The 17,374-nt window shown below is 24.6% G+C and overlaps 1 protein-coding gene across 2 annotated transcripts in view; it reads right to left on the bottom strand.

The window, feature by feature from the left end:
- jagn (jagunal) overlaps window positions 1-17,374 on the bottom strand; it is a 137,484-nt gene that overhangs the window by 13,505 nt on the left and 106,605 nt on the right. The window lies entirely within an intron of this gene.

The following is a 17,374-nucleotide window of genomic DNA, read 5'->3' as shown; positions in this document are numbered from 1 at the left end:
CAAATTGTATAATATTAATTAAAATCAATTGTTTACATGATGACGACAATTGGGTAACTAATGTAAACAATGAAATTAGCTGGATAATACCAATATTAGACTATAAAATGTTGAGCATTAGTACTGAAGAGTTTAAATTTAATTGTTTACATGATGTCAACAATTAAAAATTTGTGTAAAAATTAAAATTTTCAATATAATTACTTAGAACGGTTCACAATTGTATAAAAATCTGGAATAACAATTGTTTACATGATGTCAACAATTGGGTAAATAATGTAAACAATGAAATTAACTGGATAATAGCAAATATTAGACTATAAAATGTTGAGTATAAGTGCTAAAGTGCTTAAAATCAATTGTTTACATGATGTCAACAATTAAAAAATTGTGTAAAAAAAATTTAATTTTGCATAAATTTACTTAGAACGGTTCACAATTGTATAATAATGTTTAATAACAATTGTTTACATGATGTCAACAATTGGGTAAATAATGTAAACAATGAAATTAGCTGGATAAAAGCTAATGTTGTACTATAAAATGTTAGTAATTTGTGCCAAAGTTGTTAAAATCAATTCTTTACATGATGTCAACAATTAAAAATTTGTGTAAAAAAATTAAATTTTGCATCAAATTACTTAGATCCGTTCACAGTTGTATAAAAATGTAGAATAACAATTGTTTACATGATGTCAACAATTGGGTAAATAATGTAAACAATGAAATTAAATGGATATAAGCAAATATTAGACTACAAAATGTTGAATATTAGTGCTTAAGTCCTTAAAAGTAATTGTTTACATGATGTCAACAATAAAAAAGTTGTGAAGAAAATTTAAATTTTGCATCAAATTACTTAGATCCATTCACAGTTGTATAAAAATGTAGAATAACAATTGTTTACATGATGTCAACAATTGGGTAAATAATGTAAACAATGAAATTAGCTGGATAAAGGCAAATATTAGACTATAAAATGTTGAGTATTAGTGCTAAAGTGTTTAAAATCAATTGTTTACATGATGTCAATAATTAAAAATTTGTGTAAAAAATTAAAATTTTGCATTTTGCATAATATAACACTGTAAAATGTTAGTAATTTGCGCCAAAGTTGTTAAAATGTATTGTTTACATGATGTAAACAATTAAAAATTTGTGTAAAAAATTAAAATTTTCAATAAAATTACTTAGAACGGTTCACAATTGTATAAAAATCTGGAATAACAATTGTTTACATGATGTCAACATATGGGTAAATAATGTAAATAATGAAATTAGCTGGATAAAACCAAATATAACACTGTAAAATGTTAGTAATTTGTACTAAAGTGCTTAAAATCAATTGTTTACATGATGTCAACAATTAAAAATTTGTGTAAAAAATTTAATTTTTGCATCAAATTATTTAGAAATATTCACAATTGTATAAAAATGTAGAATAACAATTGTTTACATGATGTCAACAATTGGATAAATAATGTAAACAATGAAATTGAATGGATATTAGCAAATATTAGACTATAAAATGTTGAATATTAGTGCTTAAGTCCTTAAATGTAATTGTTTACATGATGTCAACAATAAAAAAGTTGTGAAGAAAATTTAAATTTTGCATCAAATTACTTAGAAAGGTTCACAGTTGTATAAAAATGTAGAATAACAATTGTTTACATGATGTCAACAATTGGGTAAATAATGTAAACAATGAAATTAGCTAGATAATAGCAAATATTATACTATAAAATGTTGAGTATAAGTGCTAAAGTGCTTAAAATCAATTGTTTACATGATGTCAACAATTAAAAATTTGTGTAAAAAATTTAATTTTTGCATCAAATTATTTAGAAATGTTCACAATTGTATAAAAATGTAGTATAACAATTGTTTACATGATGTCAACAATTGGATAAATAATGTAAACAATGAAATTAGCTGGGTATAAGAAAATATTAGACTGTAAACTGTTGAGTATTAGTGCTAAAGTGCTTCAAATCAATTCTTTACATGATGTCAACAATAAAAAAGTTGTGAAGAAAATTTAAATTTTGCATCAAATTACTTAGAAATATTCACAATTGCATAAACATTAGAATAACAATTGTTTACATGATGTCTACAGATGGGTAAATAATGTAAACAATGAAATTAAATGGATAAAAGCAAATATTAGACTATAAAATGTTGAATATTAGTGTTAATGAACTTAAAATTAATTGTTTACATGATGTAAACAATTAAAAATGTGTGTAAAAAATTAAAATTTTGAATAAAATTATTTAGAACTGTTCACAGTTGTATAAAAATGTAGAATAACAATTGTTTACATGATGTCAACAATTGGATAAATAATGTAAACAATGAAATTAGCTGGGTATAAGAAAATATTAGACTGTAAACTGTTGAGTATTAGTGCTAAAGTGCTTCAAATTAATTCTTTACATGGTGTCAACAATTAAAAATTTGTGTAAAAAAAATTTAATTTTGCATAAATTTACTTAGAACGGTTCACAATTGTATAATAATGTTTAATAACAATTGTTTACATGATGTCAACAATTGGGTAAATAATGTAAACAATGAAATTAGCTGGATAAAAGCTAATATTATACTATAAAATGTTAGTAATTTGCGCCAAAGTTGTTAAAATCAATTCTTTACATGATGTCAACAATTAAAAAATTGTGTAAAAAATTAAAATATTGAATAAATTTACTTAGATTCCTTCACAATTTTATAAAAATGTGTAATAAAAATTGTTTATATGATGTCAACAATTGGGTAAATAATGTAAACAATGAAATTAAATGGATATAAGCAAATATAAGACTACAAAATGTTGAATATTAGTGCTTAAGTCCTTAAATGTAATTGTTTACATGATGTCAACAATTAAAAATTTGTGTAAAAAAATTAAATTTTGCATCAAATTACTTAGATCCGTTCACAGTTGTATAAAAATGTAGAATAACAATTGTTTACATGATGTCAACAATTGGGTAAATAATGTAAACAATGAAATTAGCTACATAAAAGCTAATATTAGACTATAAAATGTTGAGTATTAGTGCTAAAATGCTTAAAATCAATTGTTTACATGATGTCAACAATTAAAAATTTGTGTAAAATATTTAAATTTTGCATAAAATGCCTTAGAACTGTTCACAATTGTATAATAATGTAGAATAACAATTGTTTACATAATGTCAACAATTGGATAAATAATGTTAACAATAAAATAAGCTGGATGAAAGCACATATTGGACTACAAAATGTTAAGTATTAGTGCAGAAGAGTTTAAATTTAATTGTGTTCATGGAGGTAAATAATGTAAACAATGCAATAATCCGGATTTAAGCAAATATATAATTCTAAAGTCGAAAAAAAACTATGGTAAATATCTATTATTTACATGATGTAAACGATTAGGTAAATAAAGTAAACAATTATTCTAGCTAGATATAAGCATGTTTAATACTGTAACATATTAATTTTTTGTATAGAAAGAGTTTAAAATTAATTGTTTACATGATGTCAACAATTAAAAATGTGTGTAAAAAATTCAAATTTATAATAAAATGGGTTAGAATAGCATACAAATTTACTCTCTGAGGCAAAGTTGTAGTTCTTGTCATAAAGAACAAAAATTGTAAACAAATAAAATCAAAAACTTCATCTTCAAGAACAAAATCGCAAAACAACTTTAAAAAAATCGAAAATTCAAGGAAACAATCATCTACAAAAATGTACCTAAGATCTCAATAAATAACTTTCTAGAACATATGAACTTCCTAGGAATGATTCTTAACACCGTTTAGGTAGGTCAATATAAGTTAGTAAGAAAAAACTAAAGGAATTAAGTATTTTGGGCCATAAACTATTAAATTATTATAAACGAAAGCATACTTTTAGGCAGCTTAAAAAAAATTATTTCCAAATTTATTTCGAATTTTTTTAAGTTTTATGCGATTTTGGTCTTGAAGATGAGGTTTTTTTGATATTATATGTTAACAATTTTTGTTCTTTGTGATAAGGGCAACAACTTTGCCTCAAAGAGTAAATCAAAATTCCGAATTGTTTGCAATATATGAGCCTGAGAAAATTATCACTTTTTTGCAAAAATTACACCGAGTCCCCAAATCTTTGGGAGCCCATTAAAAAAGTTAGTTTTTATTTCTTTTCTATTAATTTTTAATTAAAAATTAAATATATCACAAATCCGAGTTAAATTTACAAATGCAAGTCTTAATTAAACACTTAGTGGCAACACTCAATCAAAGAGTCCAAGAGATCAATACATATATATGTCTTGGAGATTTTAAAGCAGCTTTTCGAACTGCTCTGTCGCAGCACATTGCAATTTTTATCATTCAACTTTCGACAAATATTGTAAAATGTAACTTTACTCAAAATTTGAAGAAAAAAAATCCCCGTTTTACGCTAGACTTGCCGCTCTACAGCTCTCATTCACAAACCAATAAACGCTTAAATGGTCATGGCAATATCTGTCTCAATTTGCCTAAAGTAATTGACAACATTTTTGAAAAAGTAAAAGATTAGAGGGTTATGTTACGGCATTCATTATCGATCAAAATTTCAATCTAAAAGTAAAATACCCTAATTTGTGCTTGTTATTTGCAAAAACTGTCATAAATATAATCTTTTAATGGCCAACTAACTCCTAAATCATTAAATATGCTCTTGAAATTATGTACATATTGATATTAATTATGGATTTTTAAAAAACCATGCACTTGAGTTTCTTGAAAATAATGAGAAATGTGTGTCTTATGTGTAAGAGTAAAGGGGGCACTAATTTATCACCACTTTTAAATATAGAAATTGAATACCTACATACAGTGGGCCATAAAATATTGTTTACAAATTGTAAATATGTGACTTTAAATGGGAATCTCTAAAAGTAGTTTTAAGTTTTAATTAAATTGAGTTAAAAGTTTTAGATTATATCAATATTTCAATATACTTGCAGGGAAATGAGTCTAATATTATAATATTACTTTCAAACTATTTTCAATATTTCATTTAGAAGACTCTGAACAATTGGCTGTTCGATATAAGCAAGTCCGTTCATGTCTTGTTAATCTTACTTTCTTTCGTTTTTGTTTAATTTCACGAGAATCGCTACCACGACTGAAAACACAAACATTTTTTTCAAGATGATTTCAATAGAAGAAAATAATAAAATGTTGCTATGTGAACGTATTTCGATCATATTACAACATTTTAAAGACAAAAATAATAGTTTAAACTGATTATATTTAATTTTTTAGGTATGTTTTAGGCTAAAATTGCGGTGAAAACTAGGCCCTCAATTAGCTTGTATTATGAAATGAATTTGACACTGATTGTTTTTTTTTTGCTATTGTCAAATTGTTTATTGAAACCGAATGTACATATATTTTCTATTCACTTTTTTAGTTTTTGTATACATATATTTACAGAATATATTGTTACGTTTTAACCTTTTCAAAACGTTGGTTTATTTCCTTTAAATAAACCGGATACTTTTGATTGCAAATAAAAGCCGTTTAGTAGTTTGAAAATTGTAACAACTCTTTATTTATTTAAAACTAGTTGACTGCCCCGGCTTTGCCCGGTAGCATATACTAATGTTAGTTCGTCAAGTTTCTCCAACCCACATACACCTGCCTGTTCTTATTTACTTTCAAATAAAATATATAAATTTGTACTGCATACTTTAGGGGCTTTTTTATTACAGTTGACTGGACTCAAAAAAGCCGGTTTTAGCCATAATTTTTTTTCTTTACAAACCATCTCCTGAAAATTTCGAATCGAATAAAAACAAGTAAGACAGCTATATTCGGCTGTGCCGAATCTTATATACCCTTCACCAAATTATACTTTAAAATAATTTTTTTTAAATATTTTTAGATAAACAAAATTAAATTTTTTTTTAATTGTTTTTCAAAATTGTTTTTTAATTTTTATAAAAAAAATTTTTTTTTTTTGGAAAAAAAAAAGTATGACAAAAAAAAATTCGGGTTAAAAAATATTTTTCCCGATTTTGACCCATTGTAGGTCCAACTTACTGTAGCCTTATCTACATCGTTGCAATGGACTTTGAAATATCTATCATTAGATATCCATGTTGTCTATATTAATGACTTAGTAATCCAGATATAGGTCAAAAATAGGTCAAAAATCGAGGTTGTCTTGGTTTTTTCCTCATATCTCAGCCATTTGTGGACCGATTTTGCTGATTTTAAATAGCAAAATTCTCGAAAGCATGTCTGACAGAATTATTGAAGATTTGGATCCCGAAGATATCTGGGGTCTTCAGAAAATTGATTTCAACAGACAGACAGACAGACGGTCAGACAGACAGACAGACGGACATGGCTTAATCGACTCCGCTATCTATAGGGATCCAGAATATATATACTTTATAGGGTCGGAAAAGAAAAATGTAGAAATTACAAACGGAATGACAAACTTATATTGTATACCCTTCTCACGAATGTGAAGGGTATAACAAGCCTATTAATTTCAAAGTAGACGTAATATTGTGATAGTCCTGTTTATTTTGAGGATGAATTTAATGAAAATTAAAAAAATTCTAAGGAAAATGTGTGTATAACAGTTTCTTTTGTAGAAAATTGTTTATATAACAGGCTTTTCTATAGAAAATTGTCTGTATAACAGTTAATTTTGTGGAGAAAATTTCAGTTTTTCTATGGAAAATTGCTTGTATAACAGTTTTTCCTATAGAAAACTGTACAACAGTTTCTCTTGTGAAAATGTGTTTGTCTAACAGTTTCTTTTATAAAAAATTATCTGTATAAACATTTCTTTTGTGAAAAATGTTCAGTATAACAGTTTTCTTTGTAGAAAATTGCCTGTATAACAGTTTTATATGGAAAAAATTGTCAGTGTAACCGTTTTTTCAATATAAAATGTCTGTGTAATAGATTTTTCTATGTAAAATTTTCAGTATAACAGTTTTCTCTATAGAAAATTGACTGTATAACAGTTTGATTTTTAAAAAATTGATTGTATAACAGTTTTTTCTATAAAAAGTTGTCTACATAACAGATATTTTGAGGAAAATTTGCTGTATAACGGTTTATTTCGTAGAAAATTGTCCGTATTAGTTTTATATATAAAATTGCCTGTATAACAGTTTATTTTGTAGAAAATTGTCTGTACAACTATTTTCTCTATAGAATATATCCTGTATAACAGTTTTTTCTATAAAAAAATGTCTGTATATTAGTTTTTTTTATAGAAAATTGTCTGTATATCCATTTTATTTGTGAAAAATGTTAATTATAACAGTTTTCTCTATAGAAAATAGCCTGGATGACAGTTTTATATGGAAAAATTATCAGTGAAACCGTTTTTCTATAGAAAATGTCTATAACAAATTTTCTTTTGTAGAAAATTGTCTGTACAACAATTTTTTGGTGGAGAATTGCGTGTGTAACCTTTTTTTCTATAGAAAATTTCTGTATAATAAATCTTTTTGTAGTCAATTTTCAGTATAACAGTTTTCTCTATAGAAAATTGCTGTATAACAGTTTATTTTGTAGAAAATTGGATGTGTAATCGTTTTTTTCTATAGAAAATGCCTGTAAAACTGTTTTTTTTTATAGAAAATATTCTGTATAACAGTTTCTTTTTTAGAAACTTATCTGTATAACAGTTTTCTCTAGAAACCTTTCTCTATAACGATTTATTTGGTAGAAAATTACCTATGTAACAGTTTCTTTCACAGAAAATTGTCTGTACAACAGTTTCATTTGTGGAAAATTTCCTGTATAACAGTTTTTCTATATAAAATTTATAAATAATTTAAGTCAGGCCGAAATTATAACATTCTTAAAAATCGTTATTGTTAAAAAAACGTTAACGTAACAATGCAAATAAACGTTCAAAATATAAGTGATCAACGATTGACGTAATTATATTTATTTTTATAAAAAATCATATGAAATTTTTACAAAATTTGAGGGAATTAGTAAAAAATTTATGAAAATTTATTGCATTTTTTACAATTTCTTTTTATCAATATTTAGATTTACAACTATTTGTTTGCAAATTGGTAACTGTTCTACTGATTTCTAACATTATTATGTTATTGCCAAGGTTTTGTTATCATAAACTTTATAATTTTTAACATCGATCAAGCTTAATTATTAAACAAATAATAAACAAACTATTTAGTTTGAGTTTATATAGTAATACAGTTTTCATTTAAGTAAATAAATAACTAAAATATTAAATAAATATAAATATGTATGTTGACATTTAAAAACAACTGTATATAAACAATAAAATAATTAATTAAAATTTTATAAGAAAAATGAGCAATAAATAAACAAATATTAAATTAAAAATTGTAATACAATTTCATACAATAATTTTAACATACATATTTTTTGTAAAATCATGTTTACTTCGGTAATTTCATTAATTTTTCATTATTTTACCTAAAAATTCTATGAATTTTGCAATAACCCGCTGTAAATCATCTTTTCATTTAACATTTCCCTCATAGCTCCACACTGTTAACTGAGTGATGTTTATAAATAACATTTTGTTCTCCCTCTCAGCAGACAACAACCACACTCACACACACTTGCTTTCTTATACATGACAAACTGGCAGTGTTGGCCATCGTCACTACAAAAAAAACGCAAAACAAATATTGTGACTAGAACACCACAGTCAGTGTCATTTTAGTTGCTCTGTTACGGGCGGTGATCTTAGATGTGAATTATTAATTTTTTTTAACGAAATATCAAGAATTTTGAAAATAAAAATTTAAATAATTTAAAAAAAAGAAAACGAGTGTTAAAGTAACTAATTCAAAATTAAGCAAGTAAACAACAAGGAAAAAAACAAATAAATTATAAAATATTGAAACAAATTTTAAAAAAAAATTCAAGTTTTTTTATACAAAACATTTTATTTATATATAAATTTTATATAAAATATTTTAAAAGCAACAACGTCTACTTCAGTGTTTATTGTGAAAATTTAAATTTATTTTAAAATAAATTTTAAATACCAGCAACCAAATAGATTAAGGTCAGTGTACAAAAACAAAAGAAAAAATAAAAAAAAACGCTTTTTTAAATAAATCAAAGTAAATATATTATTTATAAAAGGTATTTTGTTAATTTAACAAAAAGAAAACAAAGATATACAATAAAAAAAAATTAAAATAAATCAAATAACCAACAAAAGAAAAGGAAATTGTTTACAAACATATGCAAATTTAAATGAATTAAAACAAATTTAAATAAAAATAAACTATAAAATTATAACAAAAATTTCGAAATAAAAATGTAAATATTTTTATAAAAAATACCTTAAGCTTAAATAAATATCATTTTAAATATAAATAAAACTTTTGAAAATTATATAAAATTGTAAAAAATTAAAAGAACAATTCAACACATTCTGAAAATTAATTGACAATTCTAACAATTTTTAAAATTTTTTAATGAAAATTAAAAAAATTTTGTTGTTTTAATAAAAAAACTTTAGTATTATGATTTAAATTGTAGAAATTCAGTTTGAAAAAAATATCAAACTTTTTTTTAAAGAAATTCAAAGTTATCGATCAAATTTTACTTAGGAAATTAATGTTATCTATACAATTTCTGTAAGAAAATAAAAGGTATCGATAAGTTTTCTACATAAAATTAATGTTATCGATGAATTTTCCTTAAATATTTATGTTATTGATAAATTTTATTTTGAAAATTAAGGTTATCGATCAATTTCATTTAAAAAAATAATAGTTATCGCTAATGTTTCTCTATAAAATGAAATTTATCGATACAATTTCTTTAAAAAATAAAAGTTATCGGTAAATTTTCTTTAGTTATCAATAAATTGTCTTTATAAAATTAAACTTATCAAAAGAATTGTTAATCAAGTGAAAGTTATCGATATATTTTTTTTTATAAAATTTATGTTATCGATAAATTGTCTCTATTAAAAAAAATGTTATCGATAAATTGTCTCTATTAAATAAAAGTTATCGATAATTTTCTGTATAAAATTAAAGTTATCGATAAATTTTCTCCACAAAATTAAAGTAATCGGGAAATTTTTTATAGAAAATTAAAGTTATCGATAACTTTTCTATAGAAAATTAAAGTTATCGATAACTTTTCTATGGAAAAAAAGTTATCGATAAATTTTTTATAGAAAAATAGTTATCGATAACTTTTCTATAGAAAACTAAAGTAATGGATAACTTTTCTATAGAAAACTAAAGTAATCGATAACTTTTCTATAGAAAACTAAAGTAATCGATAACATTTCTATAGAAAACTAAAGTAATCGATAACTTTTCTGTAGAAAATTAAAGTTATCGATAACTTTTCTATACCAACCAAAGTTATCGAAAGCTTTTCTGTAGCGAACAAAAATAATCGATAACTTTTCTATAGAAAACTAAAGTTATCGATAACTTTTCCATAGAAGAATAAAGTTATGGATATCTTTTCTATAGAAAATTAAAGTTATCGATAATTTTTCTATAGAAAATTAAAGTTATCGATAATTTTTCTATAGAAAATTAAAGTTATCGACAATTTTTCTATAGAAAACTAAAGTTATCGATAATTTTTCTATAGAAAACTAAAGTTATCGATAAGTTTTCTATAGAAAACTAAAGTTATCGATAACTTTTTTATAAAATTTGAGTTATCGATAAATTTTCTTTAGAAAATTAAAGTTATCGGTAAATGTTCTCTACAAATTTAAAGTTATCGGTAATTTTTCTGTATAAACTGAAAGTTATCGATAATTTTTTTCTATAAAATTAAAGTCATCGATAATTTTTCGGTATAAAGCAAAGTTATCGATAAATTTTCTTCATAAAATTAAAGTTATCGATAATTTTTTGTAGAATTTTTTTTATAAAATTTGAGTTTTCTGTATAAAATTAAGGTTATCGATAATTTTTCTCTTCAAATTTAAAGTTATCGATAAATGTTTTATACTTTTCTGTATAAAATTAAAGTTATCGATAAATTTTCTCCACAAAATTAAAGTAATCGGGAAATTTTTTATAGAAAATTAAAATTATCGATAATTTTTTTTTTAAAAAATTGAGTTATCGATAAATTTTCTTTAGAAAATTAAAGTTATCGGTAAATGTTCTCTACAAATTTAAAGTTAGCGGTAATTTTTCTGTATAAACTGAAAGTTATCGATAATTTTTTTCCATAAAATTAAAGTCATCGATAATTTTTCGGTATAAAATAAAGTTATCGATAAATTTTCTTCATAAAATTGAAGTTATCGATAATTTTTTATAGAAATTTCAATAATTTTTCTATTAATAAATTTTATTTAGAAAATTTAGGTTATCGTTAAATTATCTCTACAAAAATATAGTTATCGGTTAATTTTTTTATAGAAAATTAAAGTTATCGATAAATTTTCTCAATAAAATTAAAGTTATCGATAATTTTCCTGTATAAAATTGAAGTATTGATAAATTTTATTTACAAATTTAAAGTTATCGATAAATGTTGTATAAAAAATGTAAGTTATCGATAAATTTTTTTATAAAATTAAATTTATCGAAAAATTTTCTCTGTGTAACAAAAGTTATCAATACATTTTTTTATAGAAAATTAAAGTTATCGAAACATTTCTTTAGAATATAAATGTTATCGATAAATTCTCTATAAAAATTTAGGTTAATTTACAAGTTTTCTTTAAAAATTTAAGTATTTAATAAATTTTCTGGTAAAAAATAATGTTATCGTTATTTGTTTGAAATTTTATCAAGTTCAATAAATATTGTAGCAAATTTGTATTAATTTTATCAAATTTATATACAAAAATTTTATAAAATTTTTGTTTATTTAAATTTTTGTTTAATATAATTGTTTTTCATGCTCTAGATATTTCAAAATTTTATTTAATTTCTTTTTTTTTTAAACAAAATTTTAATTCTTTTTTAAACGTGCAGTAAAATTAATTAAATTTTTGAAAATGTTCTTTCTTGCTTCGTAGTTTTTTTTTTTTGTTTTTTAAATCTTTTCAATTCTTTTGTTGCATTTTTGTTGACAATAAATAATTTGTTTGTGTCGTTTTTTGTTTGAAATGAAATTTAAAAAAAAAGAAAAGAAATAAATGTCTCAACAGTTTGGTTAGTTATTTTTAACATGGTGCAAGTACAGTGGGTGTTAGAAATAGGGCAACGCTCCGGAGATCAAATTAAAATTGTTACTTTTTTGTGGATGTGGTAAATGTTACAAACTTATAGGGCAATGCCTTAATAAAAATGTTTTCCATTTTCATTTCCTGTGGGAGAGTCTTTGGGACTAATAATTAGACTTTAATTTTATGCCTGTTCATTTGTTTAATTACAAAGAATATTCTATATATTTAAAGACTAGATAATTTTTTTTTAAATATTTGAAAATCTATTTAAAGACTGACTGATTCAAAGCTAAAAATTTGAAAAAAATCCAGCATTTGTATAATATCTAAAAGATTTAGAAAATTTTTATTCTGTTAAATCGTCTTAAAACTTTTGACTTACAGTGTACTCTTAAGCAAATCTATTCTATTTATGTTTTCTCACTTATGTATAGGTATATGATTACACACTCATATACTTTGTATGCCTCATACGAGTATTTAAAAGATCCCAACAGTTAGGCAAGTAGTCAATGTATCCCTTATAGACAATAGTTGTCACTAATGTGTGATCATTTGGCTAACTCCAGTTGATATATTTTGGGCCTTTTTGACACGTATGTGCTCTTTGTTGTGTAGAGAGAAGTCAATTGGTTACTTTATACATCCCAGGTAATTAAACGTAAAGTCAATTGCCACTTTAGTGTCTCTAAGTAAACTAGAGTATAGTCACTTTAAACCTTTATGTTGTATTGTACTTTAGTAAGTGGATATTTTATCCATCAGAAATAACACAGTGCAACACGAAAAAAAAATAATATACGGTCACGTGTCTCCCAGTTTTGCCCAAAGTCATGCACTTTTTTATATGGGCCCCCAAAGATTTGGGACCTCGGTGTAATTTTTGCAAAAAAGTGGTCATACAGTGGTGGCCACCAATTTAAGACAAATACTTGAATTTTTTTCATCAACTGAATTTTAAGTGCGATAGAGCCAAAATAAAAGGATCTCTAAGGGTATGAAATTTATTATTAATGTTTCTAGTTTCTGAAAAATGTTTGGAAAAATCGGTAAAACATATATGGACAAAGATATGTGGAAATATGTTGACCCACCTCAGCGAACATCCGCTGTTAATAACATGATATGATCGAAACTAATGGAACTAAAAATACGAAATTTGGTCCGAATATTTTATAATAAACGGGACTTTTTGTCCGTCCGTATATGGTTATATTTCCATGACTCAAACCTTTTTGTTTCGTATAATTATATCCTTCACCTTCGTGAGAAGGGTATATATAAGTTTGTCATTCCGTTTGTAATTTCCAAAATATATTATTTTCCGACCCTATAAAGCATTGGTAGGCAAAAAGAGGCATTTAATTTGTGTGCTCTTTTGGGTAAAAAATAAAATATCCACAACAACATAAAAAAACTGAATGAATTGTGTGTATTTTTACGCTCTTTTGTTCACATTCGGGTTGTTTGACGAAAATCATCGTAACCTGAACAATATGAACGCCTACCATGGCTATAAGGTATATATATTCTGAATCATGTCCGTCTGTCTGTTGAAATCAACTTTCCGAAGCCCCCAAATAACTTCAATGTGTCGGGAACCGGAAAACCTAGATTTTTGGCCTATTTTTGATCTATATCTGGATTACTTAGTCATTAACATAGACAATATGGATATCTAATGATAGATATTTCAAAGACCATTGCAACGATGTATATAAAGCTATAGTAAGTTGAACCTACAATGGGTCAAAATAGGGAAAAATATTTTTTAACCCGAATTTTTTTTTCATCAAAATTTTATTTTTTTTCACATAAATTATTTTTCAAAAATTAAAAAAAAAATTTTAAAAAAATTAAAAAAAAAAATTTGGAAAAAACTTTTTTAAAAAACAATTTCGAAAAGAAAAAAATTTAAAAAAACTTTATTATAAAAACTTTCCGAAGCCCCAAAATAACTTAAATACACGATTCATACATCAATATCTCCGGAATTCTTCCTGCTCAGTTGCTATTTAGAATCGAGAAAATCGGATGCTATTTAGAATCGAATGGCTGAGATATAAGGAAAAAACTAGGACAACCTCGATTTGTGACCTAATTTTGACCTATATCTGGATTACTAAGTCATTAACATAGACAATATGGATATCTAATGATAGATATTTCAAAGACCTTTGCAATGACGTATATAACCATAGTAAGTTAGACCTCCAATGGGTCAAAACCGGAAAAATATTTTTTAACCCTAATTTTTTTTTTTCACCAAAAGTTTTTTTTTGCTGAATATTAAAAAGAAAAAATTAAATTTTTTTTTTAAAAAATTAAATTTTTTTTTTAAAAAAAAGAATTCGAAAATTTTTTTTCCAAAAAATGAAAACAACTTTGGAGAAAAACAAGTAAGAGTGCTATATTATCTTATATACCCTTCACCAAATTATACTTCAAAATTTAATTTTTTTTCCAGTTGTTTTTTTCATTTTTTGGAAAAATATTTTTCGATTGTTATTTAAAATTTTTTTTTTTAATTTTAAATTTTTTTTTTTAAATTTTTAAAATTTTTTTTTTTGTGAAAAAATTCGATAGCGGAGTCGATTAAGCCATGTCCGTCTGTCTGTCTGTTTAAATCAATTTTCTAAAGACCCCAGATATCTTCGGGAAGTTTGCTATTTAAAATCAGCAAATCGGTCCATAAATAGCGGAGATATGAGCAAAAAACCGGGACAACCTTGATTTTTGACCTATTTTTTATCTATATCTGGATTACTAAGTCATTAATATAGACAATATGGATATCTAATGATAGATATTTCAAAGTCCATTGCAACGATGTAGATAAGGCTATAGTAAGTTTGACCTACAATGGGTCAAAATCGGGAAAAATATTTTTTAACCCGAATTTTTTTTTCATTAAAAAATTTTTTTTGTCATACATTTTTTTTTCAAAAAAAAAAAAATTTTAAAAAATTTGGAGAAAACTTTTTTTTAAAGAAAATTAAAAAACAATTTGAAAAAAAAAAAATTTTAAAAACAATTAAAAAAAATTAAATTTTGTTTACCTAAAAATATTTTAAAAAATTAATTTTAAAGTATAATTTGGTGAAGGGTATATAAGATTCGGCTCAGCCGAATATATGTAGCTCTCTTACTTGTTTTTTTTTAAAAATCAAATATTTTTGACTAAATTTTCTAACCAAACAAACGAAACAGCAAAGTAATAGTGAATTCAATGAACAATAAACACTTTGTGCTTTTTTTCTTGAATGCACTTTCACGTATTCTAAAAAACTGATTTTTACAATATATTCAAACCAGAGCATCCTGACGGCAAAGTTTTGCAAAAACAATGACTTCAAAAAATATAATTGTTTAGCAAAATATCAATAAAAGCCAATATGTTTTTAAAAATATTATATAGAAAAGGTGGTTAGTAAAGTGACCACCAAACCGCAAAGAGTTAAAATAACAGGTTATGTAGCTGATCAAGCAACCAATTAGGTAGCCAGTAAAGTAAATGTCTCTATGTCCAGGCATTAGATCCAAAATGCTCATGATCCCCTACTTAGGACTAGTCACGTAGCTAGTTATGTAAGTAACTAGTTGCCACCCTAAATGTTTTGGTAAAATCACTAGTTCTGGACAGTCTCCTAGAATTGCTGGGCTAGTTTAGGTGTTAAAATCAACAACATTCATTCAAGCATTTACACTTGCACACACTTTGACACTTTCCTAAACATAGATACAGCAGCATTTCCAAACACATCCCCCATAACGTTTGCCTTCATTTTCTATTATTTAAATTTCTTTTTCCTCGTGCTTTGGGCTTTCGATTTTCTTACCAATTGATGGTGGTAATAAAGCAGCAATAATTATGTGACAAAGAAAAAAAAATGAATAAAAAAACTAAATAACTAAATGCATTGGCGAGTCAATGTGTCGTCGCTTGTCTTTCTATTCCGCTCTGTATATTTTTTCTGTTGCTGCTGCTGCTCTACTGTGTCTAGTAAATAAATCTATTTTTGGTTTTTCTTTGACTAGAAATTTTGAAAAAAAAAATATGTATTTGAGTTTTTTAAACATAATATTTTGTTGTTGTTTTAAATATATAATTCTTGTCAACCTGTCATTTATCAAATTGTGTTGGCTGTCCAGAAAGGGGGCCACCACTGACTGGCTGGCTATATATGAAAAATTAAGTTAACAAAAGTATTTCGAAATACTTCGTAATTTTTTACAAAATTTTCCATAGATATTTTTGTTTTTATTAATAAAATTCTGGTTAGTTATAAATTTTCCACAGAAAATTTGATTTATCTATAGATTTTTATAGAAACATTTTCTAATTCTAGGTCTCCACGTAGCAATATTTACATTGACAGCCAGCCAGACTGACGGACAAACGGACATTGTTTAATAGACTCAGAAAGTGATCCTGCAAAATACTCTCCCCATTATGGTGGGCATGGCCTTGTAAAAATTTCATTAAGCCATCTGCAATCGTTCTTGAGTTTGCGAATTATTTCCAAACTAAAAGATTTCTAAAACACTGGAGACTGGCTTTATCATATGTCTGATAATATTTAATTTATATTAATTGTTATTTAAGTAATTTTTTTGGTAACAATGTCCTAAAAGTTTATTTATATTTATTGACACAAAACAACTTAAGATATTTTTGCACAACAGTCCAGAGTTTTGTTCGTCACTAAAATAATCAAAATATTTGATGAGATTAATTTGTTAAATTGTTTTTATTTGTTCAATATTTATGCATACGAAATACAAATTATAATTAGCTTTGTTCAGTGTTTAAGTGTTTTTGCAAAAAATAAAAGAAAAAACGCAGTATGTTTTAATTTAAAATATATTTAGAAAAACATCTGTCACTGAAAGTGGAATCATTTCACAGAATTTGATTGATTGATAATTCAGTATTTGAAAATATGTTAGCTAGTGTTATCTATATGAAATCTTTCTAAATATTCCAAAAATTATTAAATAATCTTTATTGGCTCCCTATTTTCCTCTCATTTGTTTGATTTTCTCCCTTTTAAACAACACGTCAGCTGTCAGTTTGTTTGTTTGTTTTCTTCTTTCTCAAACACTTTCATTTTAGTGCATTCAAATAACGGCATATTTTAATTCAATACATTTTAATAAAAACAACAAAATTTTGAAACTTGATTTCATATAAGTA

Source organism: Calliphora vicina, chromosome 1 (genome assembly GCF_958450345.1).
Source record: "Calliphora vicina chromosome 1, idCalVici1.1, whole genome shotgun sequence".
NCBI lineage: Eukaryota > Metazoa > Arthropoda > Insecta > Diptera > Calliphoridae > Calliphora > Calliphora vicina.
The sequence above is the reverse complement of the archived record's forward strand: the minus strand, read 5'-3'. Positions and strand labels throughout refer to the sequence as shown.